At 41.2% G+C, this 14,513-nt stretch overlaps 1 protein-coding gene across 1 annotated transcript in view; it reads right to left on the bottom strand.

The window, feature by feature from the left end:
• Nucleotides 1-14,513, bottom strand: part of LOC126176130 (facilitated trehalose transporter Tret1-like) — a 107,880-nt gene that overhangs the window by 80,092 nt on the left and 13,275 nt on the right. The window lies entirely within an intron of this gene.

Below are 14,513 nucleotides of genomic sequence, written 5' to 3'. Positions count from 1 at the left end.
TGCTAGTTCGGAAGGTTTGCACGAAAGCTTCTGTGAAGTTTGAAAAGTAAGAGACGAGGTACTGGATGAAGTGAAGCTGTGAGGACGGCGCGTGAGTCGTGCTTGGCTAGCTCAGATGGTAGAGCACTGGCCCGAGAAAGGCATAGGTCCCGAGTTCGAGTCTCGGTCCGGCACACAGTTTCAATCTGCCAGGAAGTTTCAAAGAACAAATTTTCTGAAGCCGTCACGGAAGATGTCGACATTCTGTTTCCGAAACCACAGTCCCTCAGTTCTCTCAACGTCTTCATCAGAAGCATAACGATGTTCTCGCAGATGGTCTTTCATTATCGGGAACAGATGGAAGTCAGTTGTAAATCTGGACTGTATGGAGAATGTCGTACGGTGGTGAGATTCAGTCTCTGAAGTTCTGCTGTGTTGGCACGTGAAGTGTGTGGTTTGGCATTGTCATGCTGCAGGAAAACATTTCCCTTTTCCTTTCGGACCCTTACTAGCCGTCGTTTCAGAGTTTGCAGCGTTGTGATGTAACGCTCTGAATTTATTGCTGTTCCACGATCAAGGAAATCAACGTGGGTAACACCATCTGTGTCACAGAACACTGTGTCCCTGATTTTTCCAACTGAAAGCTGCGTCTTAAATTTCTTTTTTTGGGCGAGTCTTTGTGTCGATATGCCATAATCTGACGTTTCGCCTCCTATCACAATTGAATGGAGAAAGGTGTCACCTTCATTCTCGTAACGCGAGAGGAGCTGCTTTCATTTCAGCAGTCAGCATCCGGGTTACTCGCCGTACACAGATCTTCCGATAGCCAAGCAAATCAATAATGTGACTCACACGTTCTTGTGAAATGCCGATTGTGCTTGCAGTTTCTCTCTGAGTGATACGACAATCGTCCTGAATCAATCTGTCAACATTTTGCTAGTAAAACTCGGTGGTTGCTGTCACAGGGCGTCCAACTCTTTGTTTGTCACGCAGGTCAGATGTTCCCGCCTCAACATCTTTAAAGTTACTCGCCCAACGACGCACAGTAGTCTCATCAACACAATCACCATGAACTGCTTCCATTCTCTGGTGAATCTCCTTTGGGGTGACACCTTCTGCTGTCAAGAATTCAATGACTGCACGTTGCTTAAATCGCATTGATCGACCGTCTGCGCAGGGTTCCATACTTTACACTGTAACAACACAACCGTTCAATGCTAAGGCTTCCCGCCAACTGGAGCTGTAGAGAAGAGGCTACGGAACAAGCCAGTACCTGCCACATACCAGTGCTGCCAACTGTTGAAGAGTTAAGAAGGTGGAAGCATTACTTTTCAGTCAACCCTCGTATATTTGTTTACCGAATAGCGTTCTCAAAATCGAATGAGAAACATTGCGTAGCCGGGAACACGCGAGAATCCAAAAACAGTGGCTTTCAATTTTTTATGCGAAAACTTAAAGTTTTGTCGAGAACCCAACTACAGAGGCGACTGTAACCGTATATCGTACGACACAGGTTGTGCGGTGCGACCAGTACTCCTTATAGAGCTGGCCGATTTACGACAAGATACGTGACGGAGCTGCATCGCTGCCGTCCCAGTGTGAACCATTCAAGTCGCTTCAGCTACGTCTCTATGCGTTCCGCCAATGCCGGTTGCATCTGTGTCGTATCGCGAACTGCATCGAATATCGTATTGCATATCATGTCATTTGAGTGTGAACCGGGCCTAACACCCAACTCCCTATTACGAAAGAGCTTTAAACGTCTGATTACCTCACAAATCTGGTTTTTCACCTGTCGTAATGTTTGTCACGTCATATTTTGTAACACCCCACCCGTCACTTATCTGGTTTTGGCGTGAGTTCACCCCAGATAATTGACTAACAGATCAACAGAGAGTGCAAAACTGCCGCAATATCGGATAACGCAAAGAAAGTAATAAGGCCCTGTGACTCCCGATTGAACTGCGATGGCAGTGTTGACATTAATTAATTCAGAATTGATCACTTTTAATTAAAAAGGGGTGCACATTGATGTTATATTCAGCTATTGAACACCAGACGCAAATGCTGAACATAAAATTAATTAAGAAAGTAACTTGGGATTTCAACTACTTGATTGAAAACAGATGCAGTCGATTAGCACAAATTTATTTTAACTCCCGACCTTCAATCATCACATTACATGACTCTCCTATCAGGCAGTGGTAATAACTTGCGTTTACGTGGAGTAAATCGCGATAAATCAAAATTAATTCCTATATACTGACCCAGGCGTAATGCGAAGTGCAAGAAGAATTCCCCAATACACGGCCCATGAAATCCTCATGGAAACTTTGCTCACGTGATGCAACAAATTAATCAGTGGCCTAATTCAAGCCGGAGCGGGTGCAATATCACAGAATACAGTGTGGCGGGGCGGCGTCGTCGTGCGGACGTCGGCCGGCCTCGTGATGCTGCAAGGCTGCGCTCGTCTATTCACTCCTAGCTATCTTGCTCAGTACATAGCTGAACCCAAACGTTCTATCTCCAAGCTCAATCGTTCCATTTGCTAAGTCCTAAACTGCAGAGATGCTCACTCTTTCTCAGGCAAGCTGAGTAAAGAACGCCACGTCCGCACTCTAGGCAAGCTGGGAACGGAAGACCACTACGGATACTTCTGCCAGTCCGCTCTTCGCCTCGATTTCCCCTCCAGCAAAATCACTTACGCCAATTGCAGCGCAAGTCGCGTTATTTATGCATCGCTTCCCAGCGCCGTCCAGTGCCTGCCCTGGAAAGTGAACAAATTCCCACAAAATTTCCCTTCCTCTCAACTTTTGCTATTTAGCTCCTCCCAGGCCACCCATCAAGGTTAGCGTCTGCACAAAACATAACATTTTCCGGAATTCTGACTCCCAGGAGAGTATTTCAAATTACATGGTCTTACGTTCCCATCAGAGGCCGGCGTATTTCATTCCGTTGCTCTTCACCTGATTTACTTCAGACTCTGCAGACCGTGAATTCAGCGTGAAGTTGCTATAGTCACAAACACGCATATTTTGGCCTCTGTTGACCGCTCCACCGTAGCTTTGCGCGGCTTTCTCGCATGTTTCACTGAAAGCGGGAGGACGGACATTTATCAACAGGTGTACAAGTTCTCCGTCTGCTTCCCGGTACACCAGCATGGAGTCAACCACTCACTCACTGTCACTCATCTTAAGACAGCTGGAGGCCGTGCCCCATTACCGCTTTCTCAGAGCTCGAGCCGCCCTGAGCTGCCTATTGTCGCTTCCCTTCGCCACTCCCCAGCCGGCCACGATCAACTCTGAATACTTCCCTGGGATAAACTAGCCTCCAGTAAATCGACGCGTCTCCACAAAGTTTTCATGTCGTGTGAATTACTTTAAAACCATCACCCGACATTAATTATTCCAATATGTCCATACTATACCCTCTACAAGATGCATTGTGCCTAGTCAGTAATTTTTGTTCAGCCCTACTGTTCGCTCAACGTGAGTTAGGTGATCTTTAATGACTACATGTAAGGGGCATAGTTCTTGCCATCTTACAACTTTCCGAGTTATAAACTGATAAGCCAAAACAAAATGATACTGCCCAACACGACGTCGAATACCACCTTGTGGCGTTGCGGTCACGTGACGCGGTAACAAAACTATGTAAACGGTGCTGACACGGACAGAGGACCACCTAGTGAAGATATGTGCAGCAAACGGGAAAAATCCTTTGAGGTAAACGGTTTTTCGAAGGACAGATTTTTATGACGCAGAGCCTGTGAACGAGTATATCGAAACCGACGAAGCTGGTCGAATGTTCACGTGCTACTGTCGTCAGCATCTACGGAAAGGGGTAGAAGGACAGTGACATTACCACTAGGCACTAAATCGTTGCACGTCCACCATTCTCTACAGAACGTGGGGTTCAAATGCTCGTCTTCTCTGTAAAGCAGGATTGACGGTGATCTGCGGCATCTCTGCCAAAAGATTACAATGCTGGTGCACGCGCAAATGTTTCGTAGCACATCGTTCAACGTACATGTTGAACATGGAGCTCTGCAGTAGACCACCCTTACGTGCTCATACGTTGACCCAACGACATCGTCAATTACAATTGCAGTGGGCACGGGAGCATCTGGGTTCGACAGTCAATCAATGGAAATATGTTGGGTCTTCGTATTCATCCAGTGTTTGAGAATGAGGGCACTTGGAGACTCGCAACAACCTTCTGACATAATTTCAGATCTTTACAAAACTTCTTCTCGCTGATGAAAGCAGGAAAAAGTTTATTGCTCACTACATTTTCCCTTTTCATGGAGTAAAACTGCGACATCAGGCATGCCGATGTAATTTATTACTTCTTTACTACTGTCTGCATTCCCGACAAATTTTGTAGACAGCATTCACATATACCACTGAATGTACCAGCAAAATTGTATCATTCTGTGACTCATGCTTCAGGAGATAGAATTTCATAAACACACAGCAGCGTGAAAAACCGGCAAACCATGGAAGACGTTTAAATCTATAACATCATTGCTACTATCTCTTGTTACAACACATGTCGCAGACAATATCCGTATATGTGGATGAATGTACCTACAAAAATACATTATTGCACGACACATAGCTGAGGTGATATGACGTTACATATTGAGATGAGCGAAAAATTTCCGCATCATGAATGCCATTTCAACTTATTACTTCTTTACTACTGACTCTATTCGCAACACATTTCACATAGGATATCCACGCATACTACTGGACGTACCTGCAAAATTACATCATTGTCAACACATAGTTCATGATATATGGCGCCATAAAAATTGAGCTGCGTAAAAATTTAAACGCAGGGCGAATTTCGATACAAAAAGCTCTTTCTAAATCCCTGGATCGATTCAGAACAAACTTGGGAAAAATATTACGTACTGTTTTGGAAAGAATTACTTTGAGAGTGTCCGCCTGCTTAGCTGTTTGGTAGCGTGCACGCCGCCCACGCATACGGGCCCCGGTTCGATTCCTGGCCGGAATGCAGATTTTTTTTCCGCTCGGGGACCGGGTCATCATTTCATCCTGATCATCGGCGCGCAAGACGCCCAGTGTAGCGTCGAATGAAATAAGACTTGCACTTGGCGGTCGAACTCTCCCGAATAGGGCCTCCCAGCCAACGATGTCATACGCTCATTTCATTTTTTACTGTGAGAGTCATAACGAGCAACTCTCTGCCGGAGTGGGAGTGATAACTTAGGGGGGTTGAAGGAGATGGACAGAGAGAGAAAGGAAAGGACGAGATGGACACAATAGGGGAAAGCAGGTGGAAAAGGGGTGGGGGATGTAGGCAGAGAAAGGGAAGAGGAGATGATGGAAGGAGAGGGGGGAGAAATAGCTGGACAGAGAAAGGAAAAAGGAGTAGAGGCACAGTAACAGGGGAGGGAGAGTTGGGCGGAGAGAGGGAGAGGAAGTGGAGAATATGAACAGAAAGACATGGACAGGATGGAGGAGATGAACAGTAGGAAGAGATAGGAAGAGATGGAGTGGGAGCAGGATAAGAGGAGATGGACAGAGCGAGTGGGAGTAGGATGAGATTAACAGTAACAGCAGGGAGGAGGAGATTATGGACAGGGGAAAGGAATGGATGGGGTGGACAGAAGGGGTGGGAGCAGAGGGGGAGGAGCAGGTGAACAGAGGGATGGACAAGAGGAGATGGTCAGAGGCAGAAACAGGGGGAGATGGGGTGAACAGAGAGAGGAGATGGAGGATTTGGAACGAGGGAATATAGGGGATGGATAGAGGGGGGAGGATATGGAAGAGTAAGGGGAGAGAAGAAGATGGACAAAGAGATATTGGAGTATGAGATTGATTTAGAGGGTGAGGAGGAGATGGGCAGAAGGGGAAGAAGTAGATCGATAGAGGGAGGGGCATGAGGGGATGGACAGAGAGAGGTGCAGGAACAGATGGATAGGGGTTGGAGAATGGAGACAGTGGACAGAGGGAGGGAGTGGACTAGATGAACAGAGAGAGGGGGGGGGGGTGAGGGAGTTGGTATGAGAGAGTGGAAAGCAGGAGATAGAATAATAGAATTCGAATAAATACATACCCAGGAAATGCCATGTACTCAGCACGTATGGAATAAACTTGAGATTCTCTGTCGGCAGCACTCGTTACTTTGTGTGAACAAAGAACCGATTATGTTTCACAGTAACGATAGTTTATAAATCTGTGCTGGTTATGTGCCAATACATCGTTTTCTTACAAGTAATTCATAATATTCGAACACAGTGTATGTGTTCCAAAATCCTTAGCTTCCTTTTATAACATGATTCACCAGATTAATATTAATTACTGAAGAAGAATAACAGGGCTGAAAGCATGCAAACTTTTTATTCACTTTGCAAAGCGATGGCACATTTCTGACATACGGCAAGAGGAAATTCATTTCCCATTTGCGCTTTGAGAAACGAATTGTAGGAGTCAGTCTCACTTCATAAAATGTTTTTGTGACATGTCCGTACATCCCGTGCTTGTTTTGTTACAATCCCTAAGAAAGTTTGTTTATCGGTTTGCGTTATGTTTACCTTGAAAGTTTTAGCTTCGTCCTTCGATTCTCTGCCCCACGTGATACTGCACAATGGGGCGTAGCGCCGTATACCGATCCTGCCTTGGAGGCGGTTAAGTGGAAGATGTGTCTCAGAGCTGGATAGTGACAGATGGTGACTCGAGACTGGACGCACACGTAGTTTATGTATCAGCCGATAGAGGACAGTATTGGATAGGGGACTGTGATTTAGTTTCGATAGTGCCCACTAGAGTGCACTAAAGTAATAGAATGTTTTCCATAAACTGCTCTAGTATTTTCATAAAGTGTTATTATGTATTTTTGTGTAAGTAAATGTTATAAATGTGTTTTAGCAGTATGAATGATGCGTGAGTGTGGTTTAAGGTTAATATGAAGATAATGGTTTAACGAGTTATGTAGTGAGATTTAGTGTGGGAACATTTCGAAGAAGTATGGATGTGGACAAAGGGGATTTTTGTAGAATAGATTTGTAAAGTAAGTTTATGGTAAATTGAAAGTTAATTCAGGTATAAATAACAATATTAAATAACTTTATGCATAAACAAAACTTCAAAAAAATGGCTCTGAGCACTATGGGACTCAACATCTTAGGTCATAAGTCCCCTAGAACTTAGATCTACTTAAACCTAACTAACCTAAGGACATCACACACACCCATGCCCGAGGCAGGATTCGAACCTGCGACCGTAGCAGTCCCGCGGTTCCGGACTGCAGCGCCAGAACCGCACGGCCGCCGCGGCCGGCAACAAAACTTCAGCATATTAGATAATTACGTCGGTAAAATGTGCAGTCGTTAGGTTTACAATTTTGCGATTGATTATTGATGAAAAGTGCTGTCTAATGCGGGAGAATGTTGTTTTGCTATTGGCTGTTGAGTAAACGGACCAATGGAAAAGCAATATTTTTCGCGTGCCTTTCTCTGCTTGTAGAGAAGACAGAGTATTCTAGAGAGGAGTGGGAGCCTAGCCATGAAACAGTTGGGACGTGTGTAGTAGTAGTTCCGATGGAAATGATAAGTTGCCGGATCTAGCAGTGGTTCATACACCAAAAGTGTGGTGAAGTGACAGCATAATTATTCCGATGGGTGTGGAGAAATTTCGCAGTTTTTAAGTGAATTTTGTAACGAGAAGACATATATTCCGCGTGGCATATTGAGCAAAAAACTGTGGCTAAAAACTGTGACTGCATTAGGTACCGACAGACTTAATATTTGGCGAGCATTCTCAACCAAAAACAATACGTATTTATGTAGCTATTACGTTTTCGGGAAATGCAACACCGTAAACTTGCTAACATGAGTGAAGGGGATTGTGAGTGACTGTGTTAAGACTAGCACGGCCTTGGCAGTGATACTTGTTCACCTAAGTTTCAGAATATATTAATTGAGGACAAAATTACCAACCTTTCATTTCGTGTGAAAATTTTCTCCCGTTACGTAATTAGTGACTTTAATTGCAGCCTGGTGGACGTCGAAGTACAGTAGGTTTCGCTCGGCTTTCTTACTGATGATCTGCTGAGGCAATGTTCACAGGGTTCGTCGTAAAGGGTCGGAAGGAACCGCGCCGCCGCATGTATCATTAAACTATTAATTTCATTCCCATGCATCTTATCACATTAAATTATTCCATCCTCTAGTTGCGTAGGAAAGTAGTTGTTCATACTCTTCTGATAAAAATTGATTCATGCGACGTCCAGTGATCTGACTTGCCCATGGTATTACGTTCGAAGTTCACATCTCCGTACGTCTACCCATTTTTAACTGAATGCTGCGAGGTTCTTTGAAAATACTGCGGCTTATTTCCTGAGCCATTCTGTCCAATCAGAGCATCTGTTCCTCCTGCACTAGTGTCAGATTAGATTAGATTAGATTAGATTAGATTAGATTAATACTAGTTCCATGGATCATGAATACGATATTTCGTAATGATGTGGAACGAGTCAAAGTTTCCAATACATGACATAATTAATTTAATTTAACAACATACTTAAGTTAATATATCAACTTTTTATTTTTTTGTGTTTTTTTATTATTTTTTAATATTTTTTTCTTAATTTATATCTAAAAATTCCTCTATGGAGTAGAAGGAGTTGTCATTCAGAAATTCTTTTAATTTCTTCTTAAATACTTGTTGGTTATCTGTCAGACTTTTGATACTATTTGGTAAGTGACCAAAGACTTTAGTACCAGTATAATTCACCCCTTTCTGTGCCAAAGTTAGATTTAATCTTGAATAGTGAAGATCACCCTTTCTTCTAGTTTTGAATTGGGTTTGGTTGTTAATAACAAATTTCATAAGAGAGTATATATACTGAGAAGCTACTGTGAATATCCCTAGATCCTTAAATAAATGTCTGCAGGATTATCTTGGGTGGACTCCAGCTATTATTCTGATTACACGCTTTTGTGCAATAAATACTTTATTCCTCAGTGATGAATTACCCCAAAATATGATGCCATATGAAAGCAATGAGTGAAAATAGGCGTAGTAAGCTAATTTACTAAGATGTTTATCACCAAAATTTGCAATGACACTTATTGCATAAGTAGCTGAACTCAAACGTTTCAGCAGATCATCAATGTGTTTCTTCCAATTTAATCTCTCATCAATGGACACACCTAAAAATTTGGAATATTCTACCTTAGCTATATGCTTCTGATTAAGGTCTATATTTATTAATGGCGTCATACCATTCACTGTACGGAACTGTATGTACTGTGTCTTATCAAAATTCAGCGAGAGTCTGTTTACAAGGAACCACTTAGTAATTTTCTGAAAGACAGTATTGACAATTTCATCAGTTAATTCTTGTTTGTCAGGTGTGATTACTATACTTGTATCATCAGCAAAGAGAACTAACTTTGCCTCTTCATGAATATAGAATGGCAAGTCATTAATATATATTAAGAACAACAAAGGACCAAAGACTGACCCTTGTGGAACCCCATTCTTGATAGTTCCCCAGTTTGAGGAATGTGCTGATCTTTGCATGTTATGAGAACTACTTATTTCAACTTTCTGCACTCTTCCAGTTAGGTATGAATTAAACCATGTGTGCACTGTCCCACTCATGCCACAATACTTGAGCTTGTCTAGCAGAATTTCATGATTTACACAATCAAAAGCCTTTGAGAGATCACAAAAAATCCCAATGGGTGGTGTTCGGTTATTCAGATCATTCAAAATTTGATTGGTGAAAGCGTATATGGCATTTTCTGTTGAAAAACCTTTCTGGAAACCAAACTGACATTTTGTTAGTACTTCATTTTTACAGATATGTGAAGCTACTCTTAAATACATTACTTTCTCAAAAATTTTGGATAAAGCTGTTAGAAGGGAGATTGGACAGTAATTGTTGACATCAGATCTATCCCCCTTTTTATGCAAAGGTATAACAATAGCATATTTCAGTCTATCAGGGAAAATGCCCTGTTCCAGAGAGCTATTACACAGGTGGCTGGAAATGCCATCAATTCCATGTGAGTTTTTGCTTTTAAGCAAGTTTATTATTTTCCTTATTTCAGAGGGAGAAGTGGGTGAGATTTCAATTGTATCAAATTGCATAGGTATGGCCTCTTCCATTAACAGCCTAGCATCTTCTAATGAACACCTGGATCCTACTATATCCACAACATTTATAAAATGATTATTAAAAATATTTTCAACTTCTGACTTTTTGTTCGTAAAGTTTTCATTCAATTTGATGGTAATACTGTCTTCCTCTACTCTCGGTTGACCTGTTTCTCTTTTAATAATATTCCAAATTGTTTTAATTTTATTATCAGAGTTGCTGATTTCAGACATGATACACATACTCCTGGATTTTTTAATAACTTTTCTTAATATAACACAGTAGTTTTTGTAATGTTTGATAGTTTCTGGGTCACTACTCTTTCTTGCTGTCAGATACATTTCCCTTTTCTGGTTACAAGATATTTTTATACCCTTAGTAAGCCATGGTTTGTTACAAGGTTTCTTACAAGTATATTTAACTATTTTCTTGGGGAAGCAGTTTTCAAATGCATTTACAAAAATGTCATGAAATAAATTATATTTTAAATTGGCATCAGGTTCACAGTACACCTCATCCCAGTCTAACTGCTGTAGGCTTTCCCTGAAATTTGCAATTGTTAAATCATTGACTGAACGTACTACTTTGGAGGACTGTTTAGTATTGCTGAATGGAGCTATGTCATATATTGTAACTAGCTGTGCACCATGATCAGAAAGACCATTCTCAACAGGCTGAGCATTTATCTGGTTAAACTTATCTTGGTCTATAAAGAAGTTATCTATCAGTGAGCTGCTATCTTTTACCACCCGAGTAGGAAAATCAATAACGGGTGTCAAATTGAAAGAACCGAGCAATACTTCAAGGTCATTTTTCCTATTACCCTCTTTCAGAGAATCTACATTGAAGTCCCCACAAATAATAATTTGCTTCCCCCTGTCTGACAGATAGCACAACAAGGAGTCCAAATTTTTCAGAAATAGATGAAAATTTCCTGATGGGGACCTATATACAGTTACAATTATATATGTTCGTTTATTTAATTTAAGCTCACAGGCGCATGCTTCTATATGTTTCTCTACACAAAACTTTTTTGTTTCTATACTTTTTGCACAATGATAAGTTTTGACATATATGGCAACTCCTCCTTTCTCCATATTTTCTCTCATTACATGTGCAGAGAGCTTATATCCACTTACATTTACCTTATCCATATCAGTGACAATGTGATGCTCAGACGGGCATAGTATATCTATTTCATCCTCAGCTTCAAAATCTTCTAAACAAACCAGAAGCTCATCTATTTTATTCTTTAAACTCCCAATATTTTGATGAAATATACTTACATTATTTTTAATTATACTTTTATGAGAACCTTTCCTTATTCTAACATTTGCAGTACTCTCCTGTCTGAGTTTCTCATTGTGCTTAGGCCTAGTTCCTATACCAGTGGTCACATGGTGTTCAGAGAGGCAGATTATGTCAACTGGGTTGGGTGACTTTAATTCATCAATGCAATTACCTAGGACTGAGATACAACTTGGTGGAGATAAAATTTCTGGTGATTGGTGAAAATTTATAATTGACATCTGTGATTGGTGATCCAATGTGCTAGAATTGTGCTGTTTAATTTCTTTCCTAAACTGAAGATTTGTTTCAATCCTGACCTCTCGTAGAACTTGACATCTTTCTGTCTTACCTATCCTAAAAAAGGTGCTGCTCCAACACCTGTAACCACTGGTATTTTACCATTCATGGCAGTGCCTCCCCCCCTTAAATTTCCTGCTATTACCCCAGCCAGTTTCCCCTTCCCTTTCCTGTTGAGATGTAGGCCATGCCTGGTATATTCCCACCTACTGAGAGAATCAACAGGAACCACACCAATATGAGCCCCCGCACCTGACCCAAGCAGCCGTTCCAACTCCAAATTAACTCTTCCAACAGAAGAGTTCAAATGAGGTCGGTCATGGCGTCTCAGGACAGATACAAATTCGACATTGGTGTGTCTCGATGCCGATGCAATCTTTACCAGGTCACACTCTATACTGTACCCAGGATCTCTGTCGATGCTGTTCCCTGGCCCTCCCACAATAACCACGGTGTCGTCCCTGGTAAATCCTTTACAGAGTGAACCTAAATCCTCTGTCACCTGATCCAGACTAGCAATTGGTTTGAAAAAATTTGTGACCTGGTATTCTGGTCCTAATTCCTCCTGCAGAAGTTGGCCTACACCTCTGGCATGAGAACTGCCTAACAACAAAACTTTCTTCCTTTTCGATGACTTTCCTACATTCTTTTTCAATTTCCTATTGAAAGTCTGTTGTGTCCTGCCTACACCTACCTCTGCTTGAGGCTCATCAGTTTCTAACTGAAGCAACAGGTCAAACTTATTTTTGACATTCACCACAAAACTGTCAGACTTAGTTCTAGGCCTATTCCTTCTGCTACCTGTTGCCACTTCCCTCATCTCTTTTCCCTTCTCCCTCCTTAATGAGTCAATGAGTCAATGAGTCAATGAAACATTCTACCCTAATCTTCAACCTTTGGTCGTTTTCTGCGATATTCCAGATGAAGAAGACCAAGAGGACTTACAGAGTTGCTCCGAGGAAGCCTCATGGCTTCATTTTTATCATTAGCAAATTTATGTCCAATTTCATACAAAGTTTTCGGTGTTTTCCAGAAATTGGGAAAATTTTATCGCACTTGACCTACTGCGAATTATACACCTACTATGAAGCGTTCCATTGGTGATGAGTGGTTTGAAAGTCTACTCGTCCCACAGATATGCTGCCGAAACCCAGATGTTACCCGTCAAGAAACTCTACAGCAAAGAAATGTCACTGTTTCTGTAATCATAACTGGAATTCCCTCGAACTAAGGACTCGAAATTCTCGATAGACCTCTAGATGGAAAGCGGTATCTTATTGAAACCAATGATATTATCTGTTCGGTACTGATAGCACCTAAGAGCAACCTCATTTAAAGGATCTCACAACGCACAGGCCTGTACAAACAACCAGTGGCAGATAAAACTTCGGAATTTCAGCGTACACTTGACAATTATCTCAGTAGTTTTCTTTTTAACTTTTATCTCCGGCATGAAACATGTAATATCATTGTGATTTCGCACTTCACACAATTGCTGTTAGGTAACACTTTTAATGTTCCTTTATTGCTCTTGCTGTATTTCCATCACAGTTCATGTGTTAAATTTTATTCATTTATGCACTTTTGCTGGTAACCAAACGCCTACGAGGCTTCTAAACGCACAAAGCAATAATTCTTATAAAAAGTTAAATCATTAACTTTTTAGGACGAAACATAGTTTCATGAGAAAGGATTTACTTTCTCGCTGTGATAAAAAATATGCCTACTTACACTGAATGTGATGTTTAGACAGTTATGAAAATAATGGAATGGAATCTTGATTAATATTTTGAAGTAAGTTTAATACCAGCACACTACAGCAACACACCTGAAACTGTGGAAAAATGACGCTCAGCAGAATCGATTGTGTACGTGCAGTCACGGTCGCTGCACTTTTAGTATGAAGCTCTAAGTATACGGAAAGACGACCTGTCGTTACTCCAGTCCTCATATGCGCCAATTTTGGCCACTATTGAAGATTAGAACTTCGTTACCGTGACCATTAACGCACGCCAGTGCGATGTTGGGCCAGGTCAGGTATCTTGTTGGAATCCGGGCTAGGGTCGTTCTAACACCAGAATCGATATAATGTTGGGTATCTTTGGCAACACCTAAAATTATATCTATGCCTCGATAATACGGGAACAAAAGTATCAATGTCAATAGCATCGCAAGACACTGATCGCTTTTTTTTGTATATTTTCAAGCTTCCTTTAACAAAAAAGGCCTTTTGATCTTTCAAGACTTATTTAGCACACAATGTGAAAAATGAAAATTATGCTATTCTTTCACTATAGAACTTGAGTATAAAGTCAAAAACAGACGTAACAAACAAATATTCGAAACACAAATAAAAATATATGCCTTGAAGTAAATGTCATGCTACTCATACATTTATCATTACTACAAGCGAAAAGTCTACTGTGCTAGACCGATAAATACCTATACCTATATTTTCCACATACAATATTCAGAAATCCCACAAACAGAACTACATTTGAAAATATTTGATTACAATCACAAAGCCAAAAACAGATACTACTGCAGTCCTACTGTTGATATTTGACAGGGACTATGTAGCAAACAGCAGTTTTTCTTATAGTTTCATGAGGAGTCAAAAGATGATTATTGATCGAAGTGGTGCACAGTGTTAAGACTGTAATGGATAATATACAAGTAAACGTACTGTCAACTCAATTCCCTGGGCCGTTTATTGCTGATACAGATTGCAATAAGAAGCATGGTCTAAATCTTGAAGCTTCTAAACGTCTTAGTGCAAGATAAGTGAATAGTAGCTTCCGACACAAAAA

The sequence above is a fragment of the Schistocerca cancellata genome, chromosome 3 (assembly GCF_023864275.1).
Source record: "Schistocerca cancellata isolate TAMUIC-IGC-003103 chromosome 3, iqSchCanc2.1, whole genome shotgun sequence".
NCBI classification, from domain to species: domain Eukaryota; kingdom Metazoa; phylum Arthropoda; class Insecta; order Orthoptera; family Acrididae; genus Schistocerca; species Schistocerca cancellata.
The sequence above is the reverse complement of the archived record's forward strand: the minus strand, read 5'-3'. Positions and strand labels throughout refer to the sequence as shown.